Genomic DNA, 20,934 nt, shown 5'->3' on the forward strand with positions numbered 1-20,934 from the left:
ATCAAAGTATTCAACATCTCCAACATGAATGGTCTCATCTCCTATTATTTCATTGCCACTGGACATACATAGAAGCCATCCAAAGAGAAAGCCACCCAACCTATCACATAAGAATCGTAAAATCCTGTACCAACTAAAATGTCAAGCACAAACACCTGATCTAAAGGTAATCATATGTATTTGTAGTTGTCAAAATCCATAGCTGAAATAATATGCACAACTAGTGCCAAACTCATCCAACTATCCATACCTCCAAATGTATATCAAGTGAATCTCACAAAAATAACATATCCAATCTATAACCTACAATCACAAGCCTCAAGAGCAATATCTACCACATATACACCAAGAAGCTCCAACTACAAAAGATGATGTTAAATCTGTAACCAATCCACTTACAATATCTCATAGAAGTGAATCCATGTAGTAACAAGGACATCCACCATACATAAACTAATAACTTGCAAGAACAACTCTCATAAAAAGTTTTCAATGCTCTCCCAAGTTCTCCACAACCAATAAAGGAAATATATAAATGATACCCATGCCATCTCTCACATGACATACATGAGAACAAACTAGTGATCATAATTTCCAATCAATCCCAAATCTAATGTAAGTGAAAGCAAACATCCAAGAAGATAACCAAGACTACAAAGAAACCATGCAAATCATAACATGTATCATGTCCTTCTACACACACCTCTATATGTAAACTATGCCAAGTAATATCTCCTCTATAAAACCTGAACTAAAAAGACACAACAACACCCAAACCATACTATATAACCAATCATGGATGTAAGCCCCTCATAACAAGATGAAACTAATAAAGCATTCCTAATCCAAGGAATATGCTCACTATAAAACCATCTCCCAAACTCAAACAACATAATAACATATGCACAAGGAGATAACCAATGCTAAACCCTTTCTCAAATTAACCTTCTAGAACTAACTCATGTACCATAGCTCAAGATCCATATCCATGAAAGAAAAGCATAAATACAATGCACTTAAGAGAAATAATGGACTATACCTCTCAAGTAGTAAGCTATCAAGTAAACCAGGAGTGGGGAATGAGAATGTTCATCAAGATATTAAAGTCTCTGACCAAGACTCATCTAAGAAAAATTTCCTCTCAAGTCCATATAAGGTGAGTGCCCCTCAGATTTCCTACTAAAACCATCAATTGTCTCAATAAATAATTCTCTAATCCAAGATAAATTAACATCACCACTCTCTCTAAGTATCCATAACCACCTTTAACTAATTAATCCATGCCAATTCTAAATGCAATATAAAAATATCATGAAGTATCTAGAAAATGATAAATGTACTCAATACCAAGAGACTAAACCAAGATCAATGTCAAATTTCTAACCATGGCCTCAGGAACATAAACATGACAACTTGATCTAAACCATCTCAACCAAAGAGATAAATGCTCCATATGAACACACCATAACATGTCAAAAATCTAAACATGTCTCAAGATTATTTCATGACATAATAATGAAACCATTCTAACACCAAGGATAATATGTCAAATGAAATTATAAACTGCACCTTTACCAAGAACACCATGAGTTCTCAAGATGCAACCATCTCCACACACCATGAAGATAACAAGTGTAACATGTGAATGTCAAGGATGCTTTTGTAGCAATAGGATCTAAGATAAACCTTGAACATATACAAATACTCAATAAATATATCAATGCCAATAAGTCCTACTCAACTGTGGTGTTGAGTCATGCATGGCATCATCAAATCCATCTCCTACATGAAGATCCTCTAGGTTTACACACACAACCAAAGCGTCAGTACCAAGTGAAACCAAAAAGATACAAACCTAACTAGGAACTAATCACCTCAACACTATCACAAGCTCCTACTAAACTGTGTATCCAAGTTATCCATGACACCATGATGAAAAAAAACTATCATCTAACCATGAAAATCAACCAAGGCATCAAACCATCAAAGAACTGAAAGTACACATCATGAGCTCCTCAAAGGAAACCAAATAACCATGATCCTCAACCAAGAAGATATGCCACCATAACTAAATAAAGAATCCAAACCAATAAACATCAAGGATGTACCGCTATATCCAATCATGTCATGTAAAAATCCATGACACAATGATCACACCCATGAACTGAGTATCTAACTATCAAAGTGTCCAACTTGTCAACATAAAATAGTCAATTGTAATCCTCCACCATGACTATACCTAGTAACAACATCTCATCCCTTTACATGAAGATAAGTCAGTAAATCTTATGAATTAGGATATAGACAACCCAAATCCAAGCCACCAATATGAATATACATCAATAATGAAAGATCAATGAGCAAAGACAACCCATAACCAAGCCATAAATGTAACTTGTAAGTATAGACCACTTACAACACTACACAACTTGCAGACCCAACAAGTCATCGTACATATCCAAATCAAACACTGATAGTCATATCATCATCAGACCAATCTTAAATATGAACTGAGTATATAATGCCATCAAATCCAACTCTTCAAAATATTCAATGTCATAAACTCATAATGTTGTCACAATAAATATATGTTATAAACCATTCAGATCGCTATATCACCAAATAAATCATGTCAAACTTTTACCAAATTTAAACCAATGTATAGAACTATCCAAAAGCTTTTCGTTGACTACTCAAAGTCCAAAATCCAACTTAGTATGCCCAATTTATGCCCAATTTTGTGCTCAAAATAAAAAACATATGAATTTGGGCTCTTAAAACCTAATAAGATATAAAAATCATGGAATCAAACTTACTCCAAGTTGTAGAGCTCTGAATTATCTTTCCAATGACTATACGAAGTCCCAAATCCAATATCCTAAGTGAAAGTTATGGTCATTTTACGAAGACAATCTTTTTACCATTTTCATTACAATTTTTTTAATAAAAAAAAATTGTGATGAAAATTTTGACAGGATTAAATTTGATGGCCATCATGGGATGAAACTAAAAGAACTTTTCTTTTTCTCTTAACATGGCCAAACTAGGGCATATTATATATCAAAATTTATGGAAAAGCCAACCCAAATCCAATGGTGAGGTCCATTTTTTCTTAGGAGGTCATTTTTACAAGATACTCCCTAAAACCCTCATTTAAATGAAACATCCAAAAAAACCTTTTGACCAAGAATATGACATGCCCAAAATCTAGCAATATCCCATCATAACAACAAACCCAAAACCCTCATATCTACAATAAATAACCTATGAAACCCATAGTTTTTGCCCTCTCTTTTATCCTCTCATGCATTCCTATGGATTCAATCTAGGGTTACAATAACAAAACCATAACTCTGATACCACTTGTAAGGAAACTTGCAATAAAGATATGACCATTTCCACATAACCCATAATAGATCTGAAATAAATATGCAATTAAATTCCACATGCAAGAGAATAGAGAACATCCCAAAAAAATTGTGACACAAGATATACCTTGGGAAACCCTTATTAAAAGAAAAAACCTAGCCTCTAAAAACATCCATCACCATGTATTATTCAGGGAAAAAAAACCATTTCCATACAACTATGGAAGCATTCAAAGTCATATCCACAACCAAGCAATCCATGTGAACAAGCATGAATCTGCACATCCCATACCATGATTTCAACCTTCACAAATGCTCCCTTGGCTAACCTATCAAGCCTTGTCTTGCTTGACTCTTGCCTTTTTGCCTCTCTTTTTTCAATCTTATCTCTACAACCACCCTTGTGTCTTCTTATATAGTAGAAAGTCTCACAAAACTAACAAGTTGTATTACATACAACAATGTGTTGTTGAAAATGTAGAGAAGGCTAGGTGACTAAGAGAGGTGAGGAGGGTGAATCAAGAACCAAGAAAAACTTTAACTTCAATTCACCAATTAACTCTTCATAAACTAATATGATCTAATGGAATGCATGAAAGATGGAAAGCAATAAAACATTCATAACACTTGACACAATAATTGGTAACCCAAAAACCTTCCAAATAGAAAGTACAACTGGAGTGGGGATGATACCCACAAGCTTTAGTATTGTAGTATAAAGTTGACTTGTTATGGCTTACAGTTGATCACTTCCAGTGATCTACCCTATTAGGAGCAATAAGAATTGTTAGGTCCACCTTGTAAAAGGATTTATACAATACAATGAACTATGCACTCGATTAGGAGATTTTGCATAAGATTGTTAAGTCCACCTAGTTAGAGATTTTCTTTGATGCACCTATTAGGATGAACTAGTAGCTGATGTTTTCTCTACAACTTAGTTTGTTGAATGAGATTCCTTTGATGTAAAATGATCACCTCATTTTGATAGATCAAACTCTACTTTTCCTTATACTACTTGTAGCCTTTATTTTTTAATTCACATTCATACTTGTTAACAATACTCATTTGGATATGACAAGATTTCTTACATATATACCAAATCAAATAGTTACCTTTTGAGGTTGGCTTTAATACCAAATTGAACAATCCTCACCAAGTCAGCTCACTATTGATACTTGGGTTCTAAAGACCACTCGGGTGATATTCTAACACTTGGCAACACAGTGAACTCAAAAAACTCTAGCACTCAGTTGACATTGGTGCTCGGTCCACATTGATCACTTAGGAGTAAACATGAACTCAGTTAATGCTGATGACTTGAAAAACATTGTAGAACTCAGTTGACACTAAAGCTCAGTCAACACTACATTTTCTCTACTTTTTTGTTAATACAACTAGCTTAGTTTACACTATCTTTCTATTATTCTCTGTTAACACTTACTTTCTACTTGATTGATACTACAATAGCTTGGTTTACACTATGAGGCTCAATTAATACTACAATAGCTCGGCTAACACTGTGACCAACCAAACAATCAAGTGTTTTGACACTAATTGTCAAATGATTTGACCATAAGGTCAATAATCTCCCCCTTTGGCATTAGTGAAAAAAACACTTATCATACCAAAAATTTTGAATGCTCAAAAAGATAAGTCAAAACTCCCCCTATCAATATACTTGGATCTTAAACTTGGTTTTGATTGTTGTGCTAATACTCAGCTAATAGGAACTCTCTTTTTTATTTTTCAAAATTGTTTATGTAGCTTTGTTGAACATAAATTCCTTCTATACAACTATATTTCTCCATTTTTACATATTTCCCCCTTTCTACATTTTGTATTATATTTCCCCCTTATTTTTGACATAAATGCAAAAATACATAATTACAAGGTAACACCAAAATGTGAGAAGAAATCACTATGTACCTTCAAAACTAGAGACATGGTTTTGTCCTAATTCTCTTGCAAAACTTTGGAAGTATGCAAAGCTACCTGAACTTTAGCTGATAACTCCATCATATGATCAACAATATAGAATTTTTTGTCATGGATTAGTGTCTTTGCATGAACAATGTGTTTATACATTATATCCATGTTTGGAATTATCATACTCTAAATTCCTACCAGTGTAGCCCTTATTCTTACTTCTTCCCTTAGTAACTCTACCTACAAGTCTCTTAGATACCCGATCTTTGCAAAATGTGTTGAGTTGGTACAAGGGTCAAGCGACAACTTGTTTGCACTTGCCTTTAGATCATTATCAATCTTCGACAACTTGTCCTTGATTCCCTTGTTGAAGTTTTTGGTATCACTTAATTTTACAAACAAGGAAACAACACTATTTACAGTACTCTCAAAATTAACAAGAATAGTGGATAGTTCCATTTGATCTATGGAAATTTTTTGTGCCACCTTTTCCAAAACCTTTTTATCAAATTTTCTCTCTACCCTCTATAGTAGTTTCTCTTATCCATTCAAATATTCATTAAACTTGTGAACTATATCAACAAGTTGATCCAAAGTGGGTTTCTTATCATCAATTTCAATACTAAGTGCATCAATAAATATACTTTTGATATCTTCTAGTACTTGATTTATTTTCTTCTTCTCTTCTCTTAGCTTTTGCTATCTAGCCCTTTTCTTCCAAATTTCTCCAAGAGTATCCATCTAATCAGGAATGAGATTGGAAAGATCCCAATCTAGAATTACTATGTCCTCTTTTAGATCAATATCCTCATGGGAAACTTTTACCTCTTTACCTTTTGCCTTTGGAATGATTTCCCTACCTTTGTTCAAATCCTTAGTGCTTAGTTGATGCTTAGCTTCAACTGTCATTTTACTTATTGTGGAATCACTTGTAACTAAAACAACATTACTAATTTGAGAAACAACAACAATAGCAGGAGTACTTAAAATACCTTGTTGTGAGTTGGTCTGGCTTGGAGCAGTGAAGAGTGGAGCCTGTTGCTCAGTAGATGAATGACAATGCTCATCACTATACTCAGTAGATATCTCCAATAGCTAATTGAGTGCTCAATTGAACAATGTTTAGCTCAACTATTTGTGACTCAATTGTAGCCTTCTCTAAGCTAGATATCACTAAGGCTTTTCTTGGAGAGTTAGGGAGGAAGACCATAACCTTTGTTGCAATCTCTTTAGAATCAAAATATTGAATATTTTGAATGTCAGGTAGATCTTCACTGACTATTTTATCATCTCGTTCCTCTTCATCATCATCAACATCATCAACTTGCACAACTTCTTTAGTGGGATTTGGAACATTCTATCCATAAATGTTCTTCCATACATTTGTATTGGATTGCACAACAGAATCAATGTCACTTGCTAAAATTAGGGGTTAATTCTTGTTCATGCCTTTTCAATGCCTCCTTCACTTCTTTTTTAGACATGTTTGGCATTACCTTTCATTTTCCCAACAATGTGATACTACCTTAAGTAGAATATCAAGAACTTGACTGCCTAATTCACTAAGAGAGTATTTCCACTTTTTCATCTTCTCTACTAAGGCTTCTTCAATTTTCTTATGTTCCTCTTTATTTCTAGTTTCATACTTAAGAAATTTGAAATCTGCCATACATCCTCCTTTGAGTCACTGCAGTCTGACTTCAAAGGTTAGGGAAGACCTTTTGAATGATATCTATTGCTCTTCATCTTCATCTTCATCTACAAGTTTGAGCTTCTTCCTTGACTTGGTAGGTCTTCTAGTAAAAAATGTAGGAAAGGACCTAGTAGCTCTTTTTGTTATAGATACTTTCCCCTTTTTCTTTAGAGGTTCCTTTTCTGTTTCTTCCTCCACTTCTTCTTCAATATCATTTCCCTTACTTCTATGAGCAAGAGAGGGGAACCATATTTCACATTCTCCTTTTGAATATTTTCAAGCTTCTTCCTTCCTCTCAACAGGGCTTGAGGAATCTTGATTTCAATCCTAGTTTTTGCCTCTTCATATGTTCCAAAATATGATGTTTTAGGGTCCACAGGCTCATTGAAAAGAGCCTCTATGATATCCTTAGTATCATCAATGTTTACCTTATAACTAAGAGGTCTTACCCATGCAACTCTAGGCCTAACTACCTAAATGCAAACTTCACAGTCCACAAGAAAACATATGTCTTGTTCATAATCATCAACTAGTTGTTTTGGAATTTTGAACCTACTCTGCATCCTTTCCTTAAAGGTTTCAAAATATGCATCCATGATGCCCTCAAAATGATCTCCCATTTCAGCTATAAACTCATTAATCTAAAATAAAATAGGTATTTATTTCTTCCATACTACAATGCCTTTTGAAGGGAAAAACTTCTGAACATAAAAGAATAAACATACTATGAGTGATCCAAACTTACACAGATTTGTCTTGGATGTTCAGATGTTGTCCATGTTCTTACTTAACTAGCTTAGCTGCAACTTAGCAAGGTCAAAGGATAGATTGTTCTTGCGCACCTTGAATGCTAAGTCCATAGCTTCACATGGGACATTGTTCAATTGGCTAGAACTATATATCTTGCAACCAATCACATGAATTAAAAACTTGATCTCCATGTTTTTAACACTATTTAGCTTCATCCCTCTGTCATCCCTAATATGAATCATTTTTTCAATTCAGAGGACAATACTGAAAGAAAAAATAGTGGTATTGTAAACACATAATAAGCCATATGAAAACTTCTATTCATTCATAATACTAAATTTTTTGTACAATTATGGAGAATCTCGTAAGTGAGAAGTATGCCTAAGATTCATAACAATTTTTAGATGAACTTGTGGATGAGTTGTAAGTCCAAGCTCATAAAAGTTGGGCTATGTCATGAATGAGATATATGCCCATGAACTCTATAGGATTTGGGCAATCCCTTAGTTGAGATGTATGCCCATGAACTTCGTATATAAGATCTAATATAAATTGCCAATCTTAGCAAATGAGATATATCTCCATATCATTCTAATCTTATGTTCAAATTGAACCCCTTTATACATCTTAAAGGAAGCTGAAAATTCATTGGATTTATGTTCCTATTAAAAGTTGAATGGACAACCAAAAATTGAAAGGTTATTGAAGTTGATTAAGCATTAATTAAAAGCTCATTTATTATCCTTCTTTCTCATGAGGTAATGGGCCCCATTGCCCCATCATCTTCCAAATGAAGTAACAATGTGCCCAACACATAATAATTCTTTTATTCAGATTGGAAGTTCTCCAAATCAAAATATTGAAAGAACATGACAACTTGTAACAAAATACTCTTTTTAAATGAATAAAATATTGCATTATATGACATTGATCTTCTTCAATATCATCATTATGATGTTGTCTATGGTGTAACATATATGCACCATTATTCAATGAAAGTATAAAAGACTTCTACTATTTAACATGGTTAGGGGTGCATATATGTTTCCCCATGGCCACTGGCCATCATTCCCATCTTCCTTGGTTTCCTCACCAAGTTTATCCTTCATATCCTTTGTATCTTCAGCAACACTAACAAATTTCTCTAGCTTCACATTAAAAGCAGTCTTTTCGACCTTCTTTTCTTCAATTTTGGAGCATTGACAACAACAGGCATGGCCATGGCTATATTAGATGAAAACATTTTCAAGCAAGGTGCCCTAAGCTTGTATGCGAGGTAGGGTCCAATCTACTACCTTTCTTTAAGAGGCAAGTTAGCTATTTCATTTGTAATCTTTATGATTTTATCAGATAGGAGAGATATCAGGCCATATGTCTCATAATATGCGGACCGTATTTTCAACTTTTTCTCAGGCTAGACTTCTGTTAAGAAGAAAAGTTGATCAAATGCCCATCTATTGTATCATGTCCATGATTTTATATATAATAATAGTCAGTTCCGTGGGGGAGATATCATATTTTTCTTAAGGTGAATGTATGCAGGAAATGAACTTATTAGGCAGTGTCCATTTTGGTATGCTTAGCACACCATGGACCTTGAATTTGCCATTATCCCTATTAAAAAATAGTTCCCAACATAAGTGGCTTTAGAAGCTTTTTTTCTCTAGATCCCTATTTAAGGAGAAATCTCATTTTAAAATCTATAGAAAGATTCTATGTTGCAAAAAAAATTATATTCTCCATGTCAAGAGGCAAGCCTTGTGTATCACTGGAAAAGGTAAGCTCCTCAAGATGGACATCAATGTCATGAGAAATTCTATATGTATGGTCCTTGGTGCTTCATCTTTTGCTAAGAACATTTTATTAAGTTATTATTGCCCCACCACTTCTACTTCCACAATATCTTGTGACAAATAGATCCACTAATTACCTCAATGTTTGGAAGACTAAGTGTCATTGAAGGGAATGGTTGAGAAGAACCAACAATCCATCATGCAAGCTTATTGTAATTCGAAAGACTAGTTATCAATTTTGTATCAAGCTAAGACCCAATGTTGATTTTTGAGGAAGAAGACCACTATAAGAACACCTTCATATTGGGACAAATCTGATTGTAGGTACATCTAAAATGAGATTGAACCTGGCTCTAATACCACTAATCTAAATTGTTTTGTCAATTTAGAGGACAATACCAAAAGAAAAAAATAGTGATATTTTAAATACATAATAAGCCATATGAAAATTTCTATTCATTCATAATACTAAAATTTTTGTACAATTATGGAGAATCTCATAAGTGAGATGTATGCTTGAGATAAATCAATTTTTGGGCAAACTCATGGATGAGATATATGTCCAAGTTCATAAATTGTGGGTTGTCCCATGAATGAGATGTATGCCCATGAACTTCATATACAAGATCTGATATAAATTGGCAATCTTGGCAAATGAGATATATCTCCACATCATTCTAATCTCAGGTTCAAATTGAACCCCTTTATACATCTTCAAGGAAGCTGGAAATTTATTGGATTTATGTTCCTATTAGAAGTTCAATGGATAACCAAAAATTGAAAGGTCGTTGAAGTTAATTAAGTATTAATGAAAAGCTCATTTATTTAAATGTCGAATCATTTCTAATCAATCCCACTCGGCAAGAGTCTTCTTCGCCAGCTCAACCTAACCTTGGGTTTTTGTTGTTTTAGGTCTGTCAAGCATGGGAAACCTGATAACCCTATGAATCATTTTCTTTTTGATCTAGATAGGTTGGTTGAGCCAAAATTACATGTTGTGAACATGAATTCAAATAAACCTAATCCAATTGATTTGGTAATCCCTCGGCATATGCAGAATGTGGGTTAAACCCTTTGCTTCCAGGTGTTTATGCTTAGGTTTTAGGTTTTTGTCCACACACAATGCTTCACACACTTGATTTGTCTCTAAAGTTCCTAGTTCTTGAATCAAACAATGATAAAAGGATCTAATATCACATATCAAAAGTACCTTCAGTGGAATTCGCTAATGTGCTCCAACTGGGTCCAATTCTTCTACGATCACTAGAAAAATTTTGAATGTTGGGACTCCGCACTCAACATTCCTTACTAGCATCTCAAAACCCTTCTTAGCCTTGTTGTTGGATGAGGATGCCACATTGCTTGGTGATGGAGGAATAAACTCTAAAAAATTTACACTGAATGAGTTGATTCATGAAGGAGATTAGTTTGTGTAGGTATGGGGGAGAAGTTTTCAGAAGATCAATATACGTATGGGGAGTATTTAAGATTGAAGTTTTGGCATTTATAGTTTTTTCATAATATGTTGCCATCACTACCACCAAAGGAGGAGATTGTTAGCATGAATGTTGAAGGTATATTAAAGGGGGAGATTGTTAGTATGTTTAGGGAGATGATTGAGTGGTTGGCACCTGTATTGATTGCTTATGTGTTGTATTAATGACTTGGTTTGTCATTGATGTCAACATATATGTATTCTGGTTATGACTGTCATAGTTGCAAAGGCATATTTGATCTACCAGTGCAAAGTTATGTTATGCAAGCTTAGAATAATGTTTGTGGATATATCTTGATGCTATGTCTACATGTGCAACAACTTATTTGAATGATTGAATGAGTTTAAGTTAAATATGTGAAGATTGGTCACAATACAGTTTGTAGGAAATAGCTTACTGGTAGATCAATTCTATCTATTAATGGAGATGAAATTTGATTGAGAGAGCTTGGATTATAGTTGCAAACATGTTCATAATGATGTGTTCATGGCAGAATATGCTAGTAATTATTTTGTGATGGTTATTGAAGTGTAATGTGTGATATGTTCACTATAAGGCCAACTGTGTTTTGTGAAATATTTTGGAAATTGTAAATGTAATGTAATATCTTAATGATTTATTATGTTATTCATTGCATGTTGGGGAAGCCTCAAGGCTGACTCAATTAATTGTGAGGACTTGGTATAAAGGAAAGATGTTTCCTTGGTTGTAAACATGAATGATTAAGCACATAATGTGGCCTAGTATATTTTTTAAGTACTCAAAAAGGGGGATCGTAGTTGAATAGACCAAAATGGGGTGATTATAGTATGACGTTATCTTTGGCCACATAATGCATAAACTTCTCACAACTCTCATGTCCTCATATAATTATTAGCAACTCCACTTTTATGCTAGTGGTTATCCAATTTACTATAGAAAGGTACATAAAATTCATGACCTCTCAAATAACCCGTCATTAACCTTGCACAACCTACCATAGGTCATTTGATCCTTGAAGGTATCTCTGATACACCAAGTGAAGGTCTCATGCTACTCTCTTAATCGCCACACACCATAAAAATATGGACAAACTAGAAGTATAGAGACCTTTAATATGAATGCTCTTCATGGTCTACAAATTTCCTCACCGCATGCAAGAGATGAATTCTATTCAAAAATTTACTAAGAAAGTTCAAGTTCCACGAATGTAGATGATAGAAGATCATTGATGTAGAGAATAGCAGGATGACAAAGAAAGTTTATAAGAGTGGTTGATCTCTCTCTATAAATCCACATTTCAATGGCCATCTAGATGGATTCCCACCTCGCATAAAAGAGTATTCATTCTTCCCAAGAAAATCTCCACCTCCTTGTCAAAGACAAAATGAAAGGTTCCAATATTTAACAATACCAGTCATATTTTCATTAAACTAAACACATATTCTTTCAATTTCTCATTTAGTACTATTTATCCCTCTCACCACTCAAACAATAGAGAATTGTTTCCAACTGTTATAATTCAAGTAAATAAAAACCAATTGTCAAAAATTTCATGCCCCTTAATCTTTCTATGTAATGGTCTTTTATCTCAAATCCAAATGGAAATATTTGTACCTATCTAAGATGCAAAGGAGCCTAAAATGAAAGATAATTCTAGCTTCTACATTCTAGAAAAAACAATATTGCATCGCACTACATTGTACAACAAATCTTGTTTAGGAATTCTTCTAATAAAAATAATAATAATGTCACACATGAGCAACAATAAATCAATGATAAAAAGCATACAATCCCCACAACCTACAACAAAATGCAATGAGTAATACTTAGAAATGACATTCTTGTAATTCTAATCGATTTTAGCCAAATATTTATTTTTAATTGTGCAATGAATTTTTGGACTTGATCAAAAGATTTTAGAAAAGAAATAAATAAAAAGTAGGCATCAATGACTAACTTTTATAAAGCTTTGATTCCTTTCTTCTACATATTAGACCAATCCATCACTATATTGCAAATTTGAAACCATGTTCAATCTTCATATAAATATGTAATGATAGCTACAAAAAATGTAGATAACTATCTATATAAAATTGGTGTCTATTGTCAAAAATATCGCCACATTATTGAAAAAATTAGAACCCTTAATCATTCTATGTAGGAGTCATTTATCTCCAAGCGACCTGGAAAGATTTGTTGGCAATTGCTTCTGGATTAGATTGTGTTGAAATTTTTACCATCAACATTTCAAAACACACTATGTGATTCATCATTAGGATGAGAGATATTATTCTAATCTTATATAAGTTTTTAGTAAAAAAAAGACATTTACCCAACATACGTGAAACAATAAAAAAAAAGATCTCTCATATTCATATCTTTATTCCAACACAAAGGAAAAAACTACTTTTAATATATACAAAACTTATTCATGCCTTACAAAAAAATATGTTGCTAATTTAGTTATATTTCTGAACTACTAATAAATAGGGGATGACCATGTAGGGAAAAGAGCATCATTGGCCCTGTTAACAAGGTAGTAATAAGTTTGAAATCTATTGATGACTTATTGAAGGAAGGAAATAATTTTGGCTATGGTGACTTGGATCAAACCCTACTCACATTGGACAAACAATTTTCAAGGGAAAAATATCGACCAAGAAAGAACTACATGCACACTACACAATTGTGTGACACATTGGTGATCATGTTGGAAGGTGGCTCTGAGTGTTGATTGTAGGGAAAAATGAGAGTGTCAAGTGGAGAGATAAAAGAATGTCAGTGATAAGAGAGCCAAGTGAAGAAATACAGGGATGAGAAATATAAGCACTTAGATTGAGAGAACTTTAAGGAGAGGTAAAGGGGTGAGTGGTAATCGAGTAATAAAGAGATGAGGAGACATCCAGAGGGATATGGAGATGCTTGATCAACCATCGAGTGGGGTAGGTTAGATTAATAAGGAGTTCACAAAGAGACAAGTAGAATATATATATATAGCGACAAGTGCCAAATCTAGGAGGTCATAATACCTCGACAATAGAAAAAAATCACCATGGGGATAGGGTCCTCCAATGTGGCCCAACTAGTCATAGCTCTAATTAAAAGGATTCACCTATCAATAAAATATTTTTTTATACAAACATAAGTTAAAAATGCAAAATTAAAATTTTACATGTTGCATTGTGAATGTTGCTACTATAGACATCTTAGATATATCTATAAAAAAAAATGTATAGAGATATTAGTCTTGAGGTGCTTATCTATTTTCAATAATATTGATATTTTAATATAGATAGATGTGTTAAAGATGTCTATATTAAGAACCAAGAATGATACACACACACACACACACACACACACACACACACACACATGTATGGATACATATGTATATATGTACACACGTGTGCACACCCAATTATTGAATTTCATTTATTTGTAAATACAAATTTATGTGTGAGGAGTGTTAACCGCTAGGGTTGTTGCATCAAAAGATCAACATATTAATGTTTGATATAATCACTTGGCTTATAGAAGATACAAGTGACTATTAAACCATGTAACAAATCCTGAAGGAAGGCATTGGTGATTAGTCCAACAATCTCCCCCAATGTCATTTAAGGGGATTCAAACTTGTGGCCAAGCTCTAATACCACTTGTTAACCACTAGGGTTGTCGTTGCACCAAAAGATTGACCTATTAATGTCTAATACAACCACTAGACTTATAGAAGACACATGAGGTTGTTAAACCATGTCACAAATCTTGAACAAAGTCATTGGTGATTAGTCCAACAAGGAGGTCATAAAGATGATATCTTAGGTAGATATCTCATTCTACCCATAGTTTATTTTTCAATTCTACAACTGAAACAATTAGTTTGTGTCATTCATTTACAATTTCTTGTAATACATTATCTTGTTCTCATAATATACCAATTGAAGATTATAAAATAACATCCACATTGTAAACTAAGTTTTGATTCTTAGAGAATTGTAGACAATTATCTTATTCTTATTTTTCTAGAACAAATATATTTCAATGCCTAAAACATCTCTTAGAAGCATTTAATTTATATAAATAAGTTAAATTCTAAATGAACTATAATTAAATCAATATAACACCTAATATCAACATTGAATTAAAGTACTCTTTTCTATTTATTTTCTAAAAAAATATTTAAAGAAAAAAAATGAAATATAATCAATAAATTTACTTCCATTATTTAAAACTGCATATGTCCTTTTTATTTTGTATTTTGTGCAGGACTATGGTCCTAAACTAGACTGGAGGTTTTCTTCTCCGTTCTTTCCTACTACTGCCTGTTTGAACGAAATATTTTTAAAAATTTATTAAAATTTAATATATATAATCAAAGGCTTCGACCATTTACTAATTTAAAAAAAATTACTTCCACTATTTATTTGTCGTTTGATATGGTTGAAAATTTTGAAACTATAATCCAATCATCGAGAAAAATTTTCTCTATTAAAATTTAATATATATGATCAAAGACTTTGACCATTTGCTAATTAATTTACTTCTGGTTTGATATGGTTGAAATTTTTGAAACTATAATCCAATCATCGAGGAAAAATTTCTATTATCTTTTTCTCGTTTGATAGGGTTGAAATTTTTGAAACTATAATCCAATCATCGAGGAAAAATTTCTCTTATCTTTTTCAACAAGTCAAACACATGTAAAGAATATATTGGCTTACACAAATTCATTTTCTCCGTTTCCTTTTGTATGCTGCGACTCCAGCTTTGAGATTTTTGTAGTTAGTCAAAGTTTTTAACTTCCCAAACAGAAGTCGGCCAGTTAGTTATCACAATAATGTGATATAAAAGCAAGATCCGAAAACATATTCTTATTAAGCTCTAGTATAATTAACATTCTTTGTGACATTAATCTCCAGACTCTGTCAAGTTTTTATTTGACCATGGAAGAGAAAAGGAAGCGTAGTTCAGAAGTTTACAACATCGCCCACAATCTTCTGAGTCTTCAAATCGGTAACAGCTCGGCATTCAGAAATACTTATTCTCAGATTAAGTTCCGCAATTTTCAGTTGCAGGCAGAGCTCGATACCAAACAGCCGTCCAAGATTGTAAAAATAATTTCAGCTCGCGGTATCATATTTGCTTTGGCAAAATCAGGTGTTTGTGCTGCATTTGATAGAGATGCAAACAAAATGCTTTGCTACTTGAATTTAGATCCACGTGAACGAATTCAAAAGATGTACTACAACAAGGAAAATAATTCCATCATCACAGTGTCTGATGCTTCCAATGGAATCTCAATGAAGTGCAGAACAACCCAACTTGAGTACATCAGAAGATCTCAACCAAATGCTGGTTTTGATTTGTTTGAGGGCGAAGAACTCATATGGGTCGATATTCCCAATGGGAAAGCTCTTACTTTTTCAGCTCAAGATCATATTTGCAAGGTCTTTGATTTGAAGAACTATTCACCCTTGTACTCCATATCTGACAAAGAAATTGAAGACACAAGGACCTGTCCTGGTATATTGCTCTTAATGTCAAGAAAAAGTGCTTGTGGCAGATGGCTTCCCCTGAAGATATTATCTATAGAGGATGGCAAAGTTTTGAAATCTTTTCATCATCCATTAATACCCAATAAAAGGATAGATTTTTTTGAGCTGAAACATCACATGATACTGATAGGACAAGAAGATGAATCCCTGCAAATGATTGATACTCGGAGCGATAAGATCATTCAATTGAGAAAAGAGTTTGCGAATGCTACAGCAGTTTTTTACTTGCGTGAGAAACGATTCTTCTTGACATTTGACAGTGAGACTACTTTTATATGGAATTTGCAAGGAGAGCTGGTTACATCTTACAGAAATCACATGGTAGATTATTCTGGTTTAAAAGCAAGACACCTTCATGCCACTAGTGGTGATAAGCTGCTCATGAGCTGGTATAAAACAGATTGTTCAATACGCATTACCAACATCTTGACTGGAAACTGTTGTGGTAAGATTGGGGGCGATGACCCAGATGTGGATACAAGTTGCAGGAATCGATCATTTACCAAGATCAAAATTCGAGAGGCTCTTCAAGATATTACAGTCTTGTTCTATGATGAGGAGAAAAATGAAATATATACAGGCAATAAAAAAGGGCTTGTACATGTATGGTCAAACTGAATTTTTAATGAGAAACTAATGATCGTTTTGAATTGTAAGTAGAGATGGAATGACTCTCTACTGTTTAAAATGACTTTTCGTTGTAATCTTACAATTTTTAGGAACAAATAATTGGAAATTTCTGATAAGATTCATTTGTTCTTGTCCGGATGATTTTTCACGAGGGTTTCCAGGAACTGGACTTAAACAAAACTCAATATCTGAAACGTATGAAACATAAATAACAATTCGATGTAATTTTACAGAACAAAATAAATAATTTTGCTATGATTTATAAAACTTGAAATCTTCATTGTTTAATTAATGAATTGAAATCTAAAATTCGATGTTCGAAGGGTTTGATTCCACCATAGATATCCTTGGTTGTCTAATTAATGAATTGAAATCTAAAATTCAATGTTCGATGTAATGTTCAGTATTATGTACGAAACATCTGATAATAACAAAGTTGAACCTGAATTACAGAAGTGTTTTGGCCCATTCGCACCACACTGCAACCAAAGTATATTCAGTGTTTAAAAAAACAACATTTGCATTATGCTTTAATGAAAGTCCATACCCTGCTCCAAAGCTCCATCTTCGCAGGCTTTGTCGAGACGCCAATTGTGTTTGCATGAAAATTTCAAAAAAAAATTAGATAAATTCGTTTTTACATAACCTGCAATCATAGCAGTGGCCTCCATGAGGCCAAACCTTTTCCAGGCATTTTGTCAAACAATTCACCTGCCTTCTTTCCCAAAACCTTTCAAACCAATAAACTATAACATGCTTTATGCTGTAATAAAAGTCAATTCCATCTTAGTGAAAACAAGTAAAGGTTGTACATTTGGTTTAATACCTGCTAATAGAATTTCCGTTTTCAACAAATCCATTCTGTGCATATCCTGCAAGCTTTAAGTATTCCGTCAAACAGATCACATGCCTTGCTTATGTTTCCAGGTTTTTGCATACATTTGTGTCAACATAATGTTTCTCTATTTTATATTTCCATATTTTTGCCGACAATCTGTCTGATATGATTTAGTAACGGCAACTTCGATTTCAATAACAGAACGAAAGTCTCCACAAATACAAAACAGCCAAGAAATGGTAAACAGACATTTTCCAAGGGTGGAAAAGATTGAGCATGGCAATCGAAGAATAATAATGATATCAAAGATAAAGTTGCGAGACCAGAAAACCCTAATACCCCAAACAAAAAGAACCAAAAAAACATATATGGATGCCCTAATTGAAAGCAGGAGATTGAAGGCATCGAAACTGTAAAACCATTAAATAGAGATCGGATCGAAGACAGATTGGATTGTGATAGAATTTGAGGCACGGAAACTGTAAAACATTGAATAAGATTACTAAACAATACCAAAGGACCATCCATTTCTTAACCACTCAAAGATATGTATAAGAAATGAAAACCCATTTTTGATAAATTTATATTCGAAATAGATTTCTTTCTGACTGGCGATTAATTTTTATTTTTTTGTATAGAAGCTTGGATTAGCAGCAGCACTGATCCTGGAATTACTATCATATTTTATAAGACAATGGCAGAGAAAATGAAGCGTAGTTCAGAGGTTAACAACATTGCCCAAAAACTTTCGAGTCGTGAAATTGGTAACAGATTCGCCTTAAGAAATGCTCAATCTCAAATTAAGTTCCACAATTTTCAGTTGCAGGAAGACTTTGATACTTTTTCTCCAATAATATTGACGATAATGTTGACAGAAGATTTTAGAAATGGTTTCATGAAGATTGAAGAACTAGTTTCAGCTCAGGGTATTATATTTGCTTTAGCAAAATCAGGTGTCTGTGCTGCAATTGATAGAAACACAAATACAATGCTTTGCTACTTGAATTTATGTCCACATAACAAAATTCGAAGGCTGTACTATAACAGGGAAAATGATTCTCTCATTACAGTATCAAGTAGTGGTTCCAATGGAATCTCAATAAAGTGCAGAACAACCCAACTTGAGTACATTACAAGAGCTCAACCAGATGCTGGTTTTGATTTGTTTGAAAGTGAGAATGTGACTTTGCCTGGTTTTGTACTGTTTGATGATATCAGTAGTAAAGCTCTTACTTTTTCTGCCCAAGATCATATTTACAAGTTGTTTGATTTGAAGAACTATAAACTCTTGTGCTCCATATCTGACAAAGAAATTGAAGCCATAAAGGTCACTTCTGGTATAATGCTCTTAATATTGAAAAAATCTCCCTGTAGAAGATATCTTCCTCTGAAGATATTATCTATGGAGGATGACAAAGTTCTGAAATCTTTTTGTCATGCATTAGTACCCAATAAAAAGGTAGCTTTTGTTGGGGTTTTCCATAACAAGATACTCCTAAGACAAGAGAATGAATGCCTGCAAATGGTTGACGTTCAGAGTGTAAAGGCAATTGACTTGAGCAGACAAGAGTTAGAGAAGCCTTCAGCACTTATTTTCTTACATGCTAAACAATTATTCTTGACATTTTACAGAGGGAATGTTTTTGTATGGAATTTTCAAGCAGAGCTAGTTGCATCTTACAGAAACCACTTGATGTGGCTTACTGGTTTTAACACAAGTATCATTTACTTGACCAATGATGAAGAGCTAGTCCTTGAATACAAAAAAGTTCATAAGCCCCTTGAAGTTGATAAAACAAAAATGTCAATAAGCATTGTCAACATCTTGACTGGAAATTGCTATGCTAAGATTGGTGGCAATGATCTTGATGTGGGTATAAGCTGTAGAAATCGGCCTAATGCATCACTGATACAAAGCACTCTTGAACAGGTTCTGGAAGATGTAAGTACATTATTCTATGAAGAAGAAAGGAATAATATATACAGGCACTACAAGAGGCCTTGTGCATATCTGGTCAAATTGATTGTTATGGGAAAGAAATGAATGTTTTGAATTACAAGAAGTAAAAGACGATACGACTCTCCTTGTAATTTCGTGATAAAAATATGAAATATGTCCATCAGATTCGTATGTACCTGTCCAGACGACTTTCATGAGAGCCTCCAAGAATTTAAATTGAAGGATCAACCCAAAAATAATCAAAATACCTGTATTAATTAATCTCAGATGTACGAAAAGTTAATAAGCTATTAGCATCAACAATCATTCAATGATAGCATAAGTAAACTAGTGATTGCACCTAAGGTTGCAATAAGGACACCGAAGATAAATATGATATGTCAAAATTATGGTAAGAAATGGCATTTAAAAATGAAATTGATGCCATATATTTGACCATATATTAGACCTATTCAGTTTATATAGGATATGGTCATAAATTATAATAAGCCATGCTGTAACCTAACCTAAATTTGATCCTATTTTACGTTATGAGACAGTGAACTGCTGTACCTTTACTGTACAAAAACTGCTACATCGATAAGATATATGATGGAAAATCCACCACAATATCACAGCCCATACTCACATCAACTCAGACTCAACTAAAACAACATTTAAAAACTTGTGTGAGGGCAATTGATATTCAAATGCTGAGTAAAATGAAGCTGAGTTACTCAACTTTATACTCTTTCTACATTTCTTGGAGAAGAAACAACTGCCTAACTTCAATGGCAAAATGAGTAATTCCACAATTGAGCCATCAAAATTGCCAGTACTTCTAGTAATCATGCACAAATATAGAAATGAACAATTAGGAAAGAAATGTATAATTCCCTGTATAACCGAATCAATTCTGGCTACTGCCAGAATATTAGGAAGAAATAAAGTCAATGATGCA

Source organism: Cupressus sempervirens, chromosome 11 (genome assembly GCF_028749045.1).
Source record: "Cupressus sempervirens isolate cs-2001-9-10 chromosome 11, ASM2874904v1, whole genome shotgun sequence".
Classification (NCBI taxonomy): Eukaryota; Viridiplantae; Streptophyta; class Pinopsida; order Cupressales; family Cupressaceae; genus Cupressus; species Cupressus sempervirens.